Source organism: Tenrec ecaudatus, chromosome 4 (genome assembly GCF_050624435.1).
Source record: "Tenrec ecaudatus isolate mTenEca1 chromosome 4, mTenEca1.hap1, whole genome shotgun sequence".
NCBI classification, from domain to species: domain Eukaryota; kingdom Metazoa; phylum Chordata; class Mammalia; order Afrosoricida; family Tenrecidae; genus Tenrec; species Tenrec ecaudatus.
The window spans coordinates 172,351,062-172,364,458 of record NC_134533.1 but is presented as its reverse complement, the minus strand read 5'-3'; positions in this window follow the sequence as shown (position 1 = coordinate 172,364,458).

Below are 13,397 nucleotides of genomic sequence, written 5' to 3'. Positions count from 1 at the left end.
TGAAGAAAGTTGGACACTGAATAAGGAAGACTGAGGCAGAATCGATGCATTTGAATTGTGGTGCTGGAGAAGAATCTTGAACGCACCATGGACTGACAAAAGAACAAACAGATCTGTCTTGGAAGAAGTGCAACCAGAATGCTCCTTAGAGGTAGAATGGGGAGACTTCGTCTCACATACTTTGGGCATGTCATCAAGAGAGACTAGTCCCTAGAAAAGGACATCATGCTCAGTAAAGTCGGAGGGTATGGAAGACAAGAATGACCTTGGCAGAGATGGATTGACACAGTGGCTGCAACAATGGGCTCAGACATCCGAACAGTTGTGAGGACGGCACAGGACTGGGCAGCGTTTTGTTCTGTTGGACATAGAGTCTCTATGAGGCAAACCCCAATAACAACAAGAAGCAATAGCCTTTGAGCTGATATGCTTTTCATTACATTTACAATTCAGGTAGTTTACCCTAACGTTGTTGCCGGTGTTGTTTTAAAATTAATATTATTCTATTTCGATGATATGAGCCTGAGTTATGCTGTGACACATTAAAAATACTAGTATGTGCTTTATACAATCGATGTATGTATATGTATGGACTGTGATAAGAGTCGTATGAGCCCCTAATAAAATGTAAAAAAAGAAAAGGAAAAAAAAAAGAAAATGATTAGGGCAAAGAATGTACAGATGTGCTTTATACAATTGATGTATGTAAATGTATGGACTGTGATAAGAGTTGTATGAGTCCCTAATAAAATGGTTTTAAAAAATACTAGTATGTAGAATACAAAAAAAATGTTCATTTTGGGGGGGAGTGGGGGTTACATTCACAAGGGTAGAAAACAGAATAACTTGCCATTTGAAAATTTAAAATGAAGCAACTAAGCCGTAGCATTCTGAAGGGAAAAAACTAAACCATAAACCAAATGGGGCAAATGAGGGGTTGTTGAGGCACACTAGAATAATACATCTAAAATATCATCTGCTGAAATATGAGTTCTAATGACTCTCTGGGCTTCTCAGTTTAAAGTATTTTTATGTATGCTATGACAGATCCAGATTCATCCACTTGATTTGAGTAAGAGCATTCTGTTTAATAAATTTTCTGTTTCTAAAATTCATTTCACATTGATCATATCCCACATGCCAGAGCCTCTACCAGTATAATAGAGAAAGATCTGCATGATTCTCTGGGGGTCTCCTGAATGTGCTTTTTAGTATTTTAGGAGGTGTTGCCCTCTACTGTCCTAGAACTACGGTTACTTGGTCACAGCTCTCTTTGCTAACCCCAGTGAAGATCTCATTGGGTGAGAGAGTTCACTGTTTTATTAGCAAGTATTTGGGGCAGAGCTACCATCATTCCATCTTGGAATGCACTATATTTCTCCTCTGGGTAAAGTGGTTTGTTGACTGTCAATCTGTAAAGTGCTCTCTAGGGTTATCGGAAAATTAGATGATTGGAATGGATATATATGTTAGTACATTTTGGTCAAACTAGGATCAACACATATAACAATTCATCATCTTCTAGCAATGATGGATGACAATTTAGTGAGTGTCCTTGAATGTCCATCAGAGTTGACCATTGAGTCTGTCCTGGCTGACCAGTTGTAGTCTCCCGAGTCTGATGCCCTCTTCTCCTGTCACTTTAGTTTTATAGTTGTTATTGTGTATTTTTTAAATCTTTTAACTTTGAAACTGACTCCTCAGATTCATGAATGGATAGATTAACAGACATCGGCATAGAGAGTCTCCCTCCCCCACCCCATCCTCATCTGCCCAATTTCTTCATCTTGTCTCTCTCACCCACCCACCCCAAACTAACTACTCTCATTTGTTTCTAATGTACTTCTAGATTTCCTTTGTCAACTCAGGAGAAAATATCAATATGGATTTTTTTCTTTTGTTTTAGGCTGGGTTCTCTAAAGAAGCAAATCCATTGAAATGTATATCCATATATAGAGAGATGCATTTATAGCTAGAAGACTCCTCACACAGTTGTGAAAGTGGGCAAGTTCCAAGTCTATGGGTCAGATGGTAAGCTGGCGATTTCTCCTTACACACATAGCGGTGGGGACTGATGAATACAAGACAATCAAGAAGACAACTGGCTTGTGGCTGCAGAGGTGGACATGCCTGAGGTCAGCAGTGAAGATGACAGGTTGCTGGTGACAACCAGGATAGGTAAGCAATACTCCAGGCCACTGGCTCAAGTCCAAAGAACCAGAAGTCAGAGGATGGGCCAGATGCAGGATCCAGACCCAGCAAATATAAAAAAAAAAACCTTTCCCACAGCATTGACTGGTTTTAGAAGCAGACCACAACCTCCCAAGGGAATTTCCTTTCAGTGGTTTGCAACAGGGCTATGATCAGAGTAAAGGGTGTTATACCGCACAGTAGTCTTCTTACAACTGATTGGCTGTTCATAACAGATCCCATTGTAGAGGTTATTATATTGTGTTAGATCACAGCATGAGGGAGTACTCGGTCTTAACTGCCAAACCACTGAGAATCCTGACCCAGTCAAGTTGACACAAAACTTGAACCATCATAGTCCACCCCTTGTCCACATGGTATTTGGACACATCTCCTTAAGCCATATTTACTTTCTAAATTAAGAAAATGACAGTCACATTTGTACCTTACATGATGCAACTAACAGAGTCAACTAAAACACACTAACTCCATTTACATCTTATAGTTTGTTAGTGAATGAAACAAAATTATTACTGCATACATACTCATCACAATTACAGTCCTCGTGTCTGGAACTGATCATGTGGTCATAGCTGGTACTTAGAACTTTCTTCCACCACCCAATCTCTATTGTCCTAGCCCTCCACTAGGGCCTCAGCTGGTCCTGGTTCTTTGGGGGTGACCCAAGCCTTCATTTCAGAAGGGTCTGGACCATTAGTCATCACATCCAAATTGGACAACTGTAGTTTACCATTGACTTTAATGGTGGACATGAGTGTTGTATTCTGAACCTTGGGCTTTTCCCCTCATAAGTCATAGAAAGCATCCTCCTTCTTGCTTCATTTCTTTCTTTTTTAAAAAGAAATCATTTTATTGGGGACTCATAAAACTCTTATCACAATCCATACATCCATCCGTTGTGTAAAGCATATTTGCATATTTGTTGCCCTCAACATTTCTAATGTATGGATAAACTATTAGATGACTAGTTCATACCAAGAGAAATTTAGGTTCATCCCAATAGTCTATTAGTATTGCAACAAATATCCCTGTAAATTTGTTATTTTACTTCTGTGCAAGTATATCTCAGGATAAATTTCCAGACGTAGAACTGCGTTACAACTGGCCTGCGCATTTATAATTTTGATAAATATTCCCAGGTGGCCCCTGGGAGGGTTGTGCCGATTGACTCTCATTTGCAATGTGCTGACTTCAGGACGGGGCCAAAGAAAGATACGCCAATCCTGAGACACTTTGTTGTACCAGAAAGCAAGGAAGAATCCAAAGAACAACAGGGTCGTGCCAAAGGCACACAAAACCCACTTTAAACCAATTCACTCTGACCAAGGTGGGAAAATCCCACCATAATAATGGATTCAGGCAATAATTTTTTAAAAGATAATTTTATTGAGGGCTCTTACAGCTCTTATAACAATCCACATATCAAGCATGTTTGTACATATGTTGTCATCATCATTTTCTGACCATTTAGTTTCTATTTGAGCCCTTGGTATCAGCTTCTCTTTTTTCCCCTCCTTCCCCCATGCTCATGAACCCTTGATAAATGACAAATTATTATTATTTTCGTTTCTTACACCAATCTCCCTCTCTCGATGTTTCTGTTGCTTGTCCCCCTTAGGGGTGGGGGTCAGGGTTATATATTGATAATCACACCCCCTCCCCAAAACCTTACGTCTACCCTCCTGGCATCACTACTCCCATTTCTGTTCCTGAGGGATTCATCTGAGCTGGATTCCGTGTGTCCTGAGCTCTTATCTGTACCAGTGCACATGCTCTGGTTCAGCCAGAACTGAAAGGTAGAACTGGCGTCATGATATAGGGCATGAAGAAGCCTCAAAGAACCAGAGGAATATTGTGTGTTTCATCAGAGCTATACTGCACCCTGGTTGACTCATCCCTTCCTGTGACCCTTCTGTGAGGGGATGTCCTATTATCTACAGATAGGTTTTGGATCTCTTCTCCAAGCCCCTTGTTCTCAACAATATGTTGTTTGTTTGGGGTCTTCTGATGCCTGTTATCTGATCCTGTCGATGCTTCATGATTGCATAGGCTGGTGTGCTTCTTCCATGTGGGCTTGTTGCTTCCCTGCTAGATGGCCGTTTGTTTAACTTCAAGCCTTAGCTGGTCACCATCTTCTTTCTTTACCACATTTGCTTATGTACCCATTTTGTCTTCAGCAATTGTGCCGGGAGGGTGAGCATCACAGAATGCCAGTTTGTTCATCTACCACCTCAGTGTATTGCCATATAAATATATGTACATAGGCCAATACCTCTATGTTATGAATTAATGTATTTACATACATCCACACCTGTGTTTATCTCTCTATACATAGCTTTGCTTCCTAGCTCATTCTTCTGTTTCCTTTCACGTTCCTCCTGCCCCACCATCATACTCACCCTTCTTCTGCCTCTTAGTAATTACTCTCAGCGATATTGCTGTTGCTCCAACACCCCCAGGATCTCTCCATCCTCATCTTTGTTGATTTTAATTCCCTAGTTGTTCCCCTGTCTGTGGCACTGTTTGCCCACTGCTCCTTTCCCCCTCTTCCTCCTCCCCCCAAGACCCTCTGGAACTGTTGGCATGTTAGTCTGGGTAGACTAGAGAAACAAATCCACAGAAACTCATATGTATATAAGAGTGAATTTTTTATAAAGAGTAAGTATACATTAAGAAAGCATCCTGACCCAGTCCAGTCCAAGCCCATAAGTCCGACATTAGCCCACATGTCCGACACTGATCTACAAAGTCCACCTCAAGCTCAGAAAACACAAACAATGACACCAAATGCAGGAGGAAAGATGAATCAGTGAGCATGTAAGCATCTCAGTGCTGGCAGGGTCTCCATGAGGCTTCTCCAGCACCCAAGACTGCAGCAGGGTCCATGTGGCTTCTCCTCAGGGATGTCTCCCAGGAAGTGAGCCTTGCCAGCTGAGGCAAAGAACTAGCTAAGACAGCCACACACTGGTCTGACAATCAGAGAACAAGAGACCAGAGAACAAGAAAGGTGAGGCTCACCGAGCCATTTATTTCTCTGCCCCTCAATTAATCCCACATGTGTTTATTGGCCAGCTTGGCACAATAAGCCTTAACTATCACAGTCAGGCCCATGGCTTTCTCCTCAGGCTTGCTTCCCAGGCCTTTCTTATATAGGTAGGCAAAACCACAATGATGGAGACAAAAAAAAAAAAAAAAGAAAGAAAACAAAAGATGGAAGAAAAAGAGAGAGAAAAAAGAAGAGCAAAAAACCCTGAAAACACATACATAATTCCAGGTTGGTGACTTTAAAGCTATCTCCCCACCAGTTCTGGAGGTGGGTGTGTGGGTGGGGTTCCAGAAACTGCCCCCTCCTAGTCAGGCAAGAATGTTGATGCTACCACTGCAGGGTGGAGGCGTTACTGCTCCAAGAATGCTTACCTGGTCTCAACGCGCCTCCACACACATACGACAACGTATAAAGGGAGAAACCTTTGCTGCATGGCCTTGACCAAGTGCCTAAGCGAGCATCACCAGTCGTGACCCAACTCAGCGTCACGGGGCTCCTCATAGGATGCACCATGGGGGCACACATCCCTCCTGGGGTGTCCCTGCCAAGCATGCATCACGTGACTCTCTCCTTCAGGTGACAACAGACAAACTCAAAGGAAAGCATGTTCTGCAAAGTAACTGGCCACACGCGTCAAACCTTCCCGATCATGAAAGACAAAGACTGATGACGCTGCTCCAGATATGGTACGAACGTTAAGAAACAACACGATCCCACATTGCAGCCTACATTCCAACCTGTGCCGCTTCACCGTAAAGGCCCCAGCCAAGCTAACAACACACTGCCAACGCGTCAATGCTGACACATCGCGACCCTATAGGACAGGGTAGAACTGCCTCTGTGGGTTTCCGAGACTGATGCTCTCCCGGAGTAGAAAGCCCCTTCCTTCTCCAGAGGAGTGGTGGGTGGTTTCAGACTGCCCACCTTGAGAGTAGCAGCCCAACACACGTAACCACTACGCCACCAGGGCTCTCAAATACAGATGGCAGAACGGGTCAGCTGGTGAGATTTGAATAAGCTTCTAGAGATGAGATAATAAGATTATACCGATATTACTCTCCAGCGTGCTAATTGCATTTCATTAAAATGAGGATATCCTTGCCTGTGCTTTGTTTTGTTTGTGTGTTTGTCTTTGGAAAACACTGAAACATTTAGCGGTAAGATTGCAGCATATTCTCAACGGGTTCAAATAATACTGTGGGGAGGGAGGTGGAAAAAGCTACCATGGGAAGAGTCTGGTTGGAGGATGCGTGGGAACTCACGTTTCTTCCAACGTTTCTGTAAGTCTGTGTGCTTTCCTGTTTCAGTAACTCATTGTGAAGGTCTGCACTACAGAGGCAGACAGCACCCAGCAGGCACCCTGTGGTGGCCACCACCATGGGCCTGTGGGCTAGTGTGGGGTCAGGTTAGGAGCTGATCAGCAGGGTGGGTTTCCTGTGGCCGCCGTGGCCAGTGTCGGCGAATGTTTCGCCGCATCTAGAACTTTTAACCAGCTTCACCCCGCGGAGGGAGTTGAAGAGACAGCCTGTATAATAAATAATCAATTGGATAACAACACAGCTTAAATCCGAATGCAGCCCGATCCTCCAAGAGGAATCACAGTGGCTGTGGGCCAAGCCATCTCCCCACCACAGGAGCCCGGCGTTTCTTTCTGAGCTGCCTTTGCACAGAGGGGCAAGCCAATGAGCTTCCTGGCTTCTGTCTCAGCCATGCACAGTGCAGGAGGGGCTCTCATCAACCGTCAGAATCCCACCCTTGACGAAGAAACGAGCTTCCCCCAACGAAGGAGGGACAGAAAGAAGCTTTCAAGTGGAATGAGGAAAGATAATGTGTTTCAGTACTGGAAAGGGAACCGTTGTTCCAGGCATGCCAGATTCTCTGCGTGGGCAGGAGAGTGCGAGTGACTGCACATCTCCTTCAGTGCCCACTCCGCCGGAGCCTGGAGATGGGAAATCAGGCAGCCAGACGGACCCAGAGGCATGTGTGCCCCCTCCTGAGCCATCACCTAGAGGACCAAGGGGAGAACTAGGCAGAGAAGGAGGCCGTCTGGCCAGGGAGTCTTGGGAGCCAGGCCAGGTTTCTCCAAGGGAAAGGCAAGGAAGGAACAGCAAATTGCAGGGGGGAAGAGCAGGACTCGATATGGTTGGCATACGGTGGGGATGGGTCTCACTCTCTTACGACCCCTCACCATCTCTTCACACCTCTCTGAGCGCAGTCCCACCGGCTTCCTGGGAGTGTGACGGCCCAGGGATTGAGTGGGATATAGCATTTGGCCCTCGCCGCGTCCAGGATGCAGGAACCCTCTCACATCCTAAGATGGGTCAACCCTAGGATGTGATTGGAATGCCAGGCTGAAGAACCACACTGGGATGAGACGGGCCGTATCACCTTTGGGCAGCCCAAAGAATGAGGCGACTTTCCATGCGGAGCTTGGCCCAGAAAGGGTGGTTACCACAGAGCGTGTCTGCTCGCATGCTGAAGGGGTCCCCTCCCGCTGAACTAGGTGAGGCTCTGTGATGGCGCTGGTGAACAGTGCTCAGGAACAGCTGAGACTGGATCATAAAATCTGACTCTCTGATGAGGCTCCTTCCTGGAAGCCCAGCCAGCTGCAGAGACCGCGGGCAGGTGTTTGGGCCAACAGCGGCAGATGAGGCAGCCAGCAGCCCGCGGCCACTACCAACACCTGAGACAGTTAACCTTAAGATCCCAGCCCCTCCTTCAAGCAGCCCAGGAGACACCAAATAAGGTAGAGTCAAGCCATCAGGCCAAGCCCTGCCCAAACTGGGGATTCCTGAGCTATATAGAGATTTTCGTTTGCCTGTTTTGAAGCCACTAGGCTTTAGGGTAATTTTTTACCTAACCAAAAATAACTTGAGCAATGGTCATAAACTAAGCCACACGTATCCTCTCCCCTCTCCTCCCCTCCCCTCCCCCTCCAGAATTTTAAACTGGGTCTGATGACAATGAGCAAGTTGCTAGCAGGAGGGCCTGTGGTTATCCTCAAAGAAAAGCAGGGGTGGAAGGTGCAGCTGGGTCCCATTCACGACAAATAACTTGTCTTTGGGAAACAGGAGTGTCCGCCTAAAGTGGCCCTGGTCTGGAATGACTTAAAGTTCCAATGCAGTGGGGCCTGGTTAGTGCTGAAGAGCTGAAGGGCTGGAGGCTGGGCTTCTCAGGGTCTGAGCTTGCTTCCTGTGGGGCCAAGGCTGCAGCAGAGACTCTGTCTCTGGGGTCCCCCCCACAGTGAATCTCCCTTGAGAGAGTCCCTGCTTCTTCACCCTCGGGGATGTAGCCAGAGCTTGGTGTGCAGTCAGGAGGCAGAATGACTAAGCCTCTGCTTCATTCCTTCCATCCTGAGCCCTGGGGACCCACAGAGAGCCAATAAAATGCAGGACCTCCTTCCGGGCTGGTCAGACCCGTGGGGGTCATTTCTTCAAGGCTCCAACATGTTTCGCTGTTCGCATTTTAAAGATCATTTTTTAAACTACCTGGGCAGCAGGCCACCATCTACATGTTCCTCGCTGGAAAGGCAAGGCTCAGAGAGAAGAAGTCACTTGCCAGGTGCCTCTTTCAGCTGAGCTCAGACCCACTGCATGCCTTCCCCTCCACCTACCCCAGCCCAGCACTCAGCTCCGAATCACAGACAGTGAGGATTTCCCAGGGCCAGGTTAAGGTGGGAGACAGCAGCAGCTCACTAGGGTTATACCCCCTTTTGGAGATTTGGGTTTAGCAGTGTATGTGGGGAGTGTGCATCAGGTGCACTAAGCGTGTGTGTGTTTGTGTGTGTGTGACCATGTGAGCTGGGGGGCTCTAAGGAGGAATGTACAAGGGATCTTGGGGGGAGGGAAGACCGATGGACCCAGATATTGTTTTCTCTCTCTCCATTTCTCAGTAAGAGAGCCACGCCATCACTGGACCTAGGTCTCAGGGGGAGCTTGTAGGAAGGGAACCATTGCCTGCAGGTGCTCCTGAGTGAGCACTTGCCTGAAGGAGGCTCAGAGGGGCCATCTGGGAATCCCCGGAGTGTATACAGCAGGGTCTGAGGGGAGTGGGAGTAGCACAGTGCTTCTCAGGGCTGGGGCCTGGAGGGCCGCAGGGCAAGGGCGGCAGGGAGAAACAGGCAGTGCCAACGTGGGAGAAACCAGCCTGGACAGACAGCCGTGTCATCACGCGCGCACTCTGTCCTGGCACATATTTGAGGCTGTGTACAAATGAGCACGTATTAGTGTGTGCCAAGATGTGCGGCTGTGGTCAGACCTGCTGGGGGAATAGCTCCCCTACCTGGCCAAGAGCCAGCCCCTGGGAGTGCAGCCAACGGAGGTGCTGCCCTGGGCGGCCCCTGGCTAAGCCAGTGCTGAGAGTAGCTGAGCGTGTAGCAGCCTTTCTGGGTGGGGCTACACACACACACACACACACACACACACACACACACACACACCACCCCCCACTTCTCACATCTGCCCTGAGTCACGCACACTCAGCCTCTTTATCGACAGCCAGGGGTTACTGAGGGGGCAAAGAACTCATCCAGGGGACTGTATCCTCAGCTCCAACACAGCCTGGGCAGGTATGCATCTGGGAATGAAAGGGGTGCCCATGGCCCAGCCCAAGGTCTCAGCCCAAGGCGCCTGGGTTAGCTCTGCCCATAGGGCCAAGGCAGCTCATCACCTGCCAGCCGATGCCTGATGTCCTCCTCAGATTGAAGGGACAGACAGTCGGGTGGAAGGACTGCTAGAAGTGTGAGGGCCCTTCCTGAGGGACTCAACCTGGCACTCTATCCCTTCAAGCAACACACTGCCAGTGGGGGGGGGGGTGCACATAGGCCCAGCATGACCACCCGACTCCCGGGCTGTTCCTTTGTGATAGGTTGCAGGACCAGGCTGTGTCCGCCCCCACACTCGGGGCCCCCAGGAAGAACCTGAGGTGGGGGCTGTGTCCCCTCCTCCACCCCAAACACTCTGGGCTGTGAGCATCAGGAAACGTGGAGGCAGAGGAGGGCGGCGGCATCCTCCTGTAGGAAGCCCTAAGATGTTTCATCTCGGTTCTAACACCCACGGATCTTTCAGACCACCTGTGTCTGCCTCAATTTTCCCAGACGCTCCCTAGCACCAACTGAAGGTCAAAGGTGCCCTCTCTGTGTGCTCAGGACCCCTATGCGGACACCCAGCATCCTTTCTGCCTTTTCACCTCCCTCCTGCAAGGTTGGCTGCCAAGTGGTGTGTACCACCCCAACTCCCTGGCTCTCCATTCCCCCTCTGGACCGCTCACAGGTTCTCTCCCCCTCGGAGGGCCTTCCTGCTGATCCTGGTGGGGCCTGAGTTGCTGTGCAGCCAGGCAAGGTGGAGCCCTGGAGATGAGCCTGGTGGTTACGCATTGAGCTGCTAACTACCAGCTGCTCTGCGGGAGAACGATGGGCCTTTCCCCTCCCCTAACCAGTGGCAGTCTCTAAACTCACAGGCAGTGGTGGGATTCAGACCGTCTACACTGGTTCGTCAGAACTGATACATATATATATATTGTTGTTGCTGCTGATTTCGGTAAAACGAGTTGTTAAAAATGGCACTTGTAATCAGGGTTCTCTCTAAGGCGGAACTCACAAATTTGCATTCCTTACTTGTGTGTGCGTGTTTAACTTTCTTTGTCCACCCCACTCCCACAGTTGTTTCATTGAGATACATAGTGCATATCACACACGTCCATAATTCAGTCATATTTTAAGAGATGTACATACCTCATCACAATCAGCCCAAGAGCATCTCCTTACTTTTGTTTCTTGAATGTTCTTCTGAGCAGCAGCATCATATTCTAAGCACCCACAGAAATGTTCCTTCTGTCCACAGGTGTAAAAAATTTGATGGAAGGATGCTTGTATGATTTATTCGTTTCATAAAACTCATGATACTTTTGATGGACTTCTGCATGTTCATTCCCTTGCGTGTGGTTCTTCAGTAAACCGGCCGAGAACATCAAAAGAAACAGTGCCAAATAACCAGCGGATGACAGGCTGGCCTTCGTTCCAGCTTGGTGTTATGCTGCAAATTCCCATGAGACGTCCTGAGTGAATTATAAAATTCCTCACAGTGTCCACAGAGCTGAAAACATTGTCAGAATGGCTGTCTGTTTAGCAGAAGCAAAAAGGGGTTTTGTGAGGATGAACATAATATGTCCAGTTAAGAGAAGGACCCTATTTCTAATATGTCAAACGTAATGACGACTGCCAAACTAACCTACCTAAAAAAGGGGGATTCTGCTCCTGCTGTACACGCTGGTGAAAGAAAACCACACAGCGGATGATGGTCGGATAAAAGCCGAAACTATTGCAAGTGTGGACGCCACCCAAGATATCTTAACAAACAGTTCAAGACCGTTTTTTTGGGTCTTTTTGGTCAGGTATCATTTAATTTTTTATGAATATTTAAAAACTCATAACATAATCTACCTTTGTTCACTTCTCTTATTGTCCTTAAGTATTAACTGTGTGAAATAGTAAACTACCTTTCAGTATATAATTTTTCTATTCTCAAAACGGTCACGAGGACCATGAACTGGTTTTTATTTGAATCGCACCACGGCTTCCGGGACCAGTTCAACCCTCTACTGTGGGGTTGCTATGCGTCAGCATTCATTCAGTGGCAATGAGTTTGGTTGGTGCTCTAGGCTGGTCTTGTTTGGAGTGGTGAGCAAGGACAAAGCTGGGGGGGGGGTTGGGCGCAACATGAAGGGCCTCATCACATCGGAGCCACCAGGGGGCAGACTGCACCTGCTGGACCATGGGCGGGTGTGGGGGTTGCCTTTACTCTTGGGCGTGAATGTCTGTAGGTGGGCAGGATGCTGGGCAGCAGCCAGACCTGGGTACCCGTGGAGAGCACACCCCTGGGGGCGGGGTCAGTGGGGAAGGCTAGGGAGCGCCCAGGATCAGGGAGCAGGAGCATTTGACTGGAAGCATCTCTGTGTGGTGGGGGAGAGGGGTCTTAGCAAAGAGGACCAGAGTCTGGAGAGTGGGTGTTGAAGACAGAAGGCTATGTTACTGGAAGCCCTAGGAAAGGTGTCTCCAGGCAATCATATAGGGAAGGCAGGGTGTTTGGGGCTATAGTAACACCCCCCCCCCCCAGCTTTCCTACTAGCCACGTGATCAGCCTGCTCACAGAGGGGAGGAGCTGAAGTCTGCTCATGCCCTCTGGGATCTCTCTTCCTCCTTATTTCAGGGATGCTGGCCCCAGACCAGGCCAGTCAGTGCAGCCCTCCAGTGGGTCATGGGTCAGGTATACAAGCTCTAAGATCCAACCCTCTTGCTTAAGCTGCTTTGAGGTTTTCACTTCAACTGACAGGTGGGATTTCTTCAACGGTGCCTGCTCCCCATTCAAGAAGTTACGCACAAGTCAATACCCAAGCTCAACCTGGCCTTCAGAACCCTGACTTTTTCCTTTATCATTAAGCCTTACTGCTCCTTTGGTTGTAGTCTTCTCTGGGGGCACTATGGGTGGAAAAATCCCCTCATTTAGGAAAAGGGGCTCTGGTAGATTTCGTTAGCATCTTTTCCACTCCAGAGACCCTGGACGGCTGGGGAGATTGAATCAGCTGTCTTGCCACGACCCTGTGATTCTTAGATCTCCTCCAGCAGGTGGCGAGCCCCTGGTAGGTGCTTTCCTTATTGCATCTGACCCAAGCCTCGCACGCTGAAGGCATTTGATACCTACTTGGAGAATGCATAAAAGGCTCTCTCTGGGCACGTCTTGGCCTGCCTGTACTGAGCAGGCCTCTTCGGGGCCGATTTCATGCACTAGGCCTGGTTCCCAGTAGCATGGCTGCTGCCTGGAGGAGCCTCACCCAGGCCTCCCAGTGACCTCAAGAGGGGGACTTGTGGGTTGGCTCAGGCTTGTATCTACTGACCACTAGAATTCTCTGCTCAGAACCCACTTCTACCCACCCCACCGGAAGTCCTGCCATGCTCAGGCCCAGCTCTTGATACAAGAAACAGAAAAGACTGAGGCAGAGAGAGTCTGAGTAACACACACACACACACTTAAGAGGCCCACAAGATGGGAGTAGGCCAACCTAGAAGCAGGGTCGGGAGGGCAGAGATTGAAAGACAATTGGTGGACGGGAGGAGCAGGGTAGACTGGGTAGACCCAGAGATAAC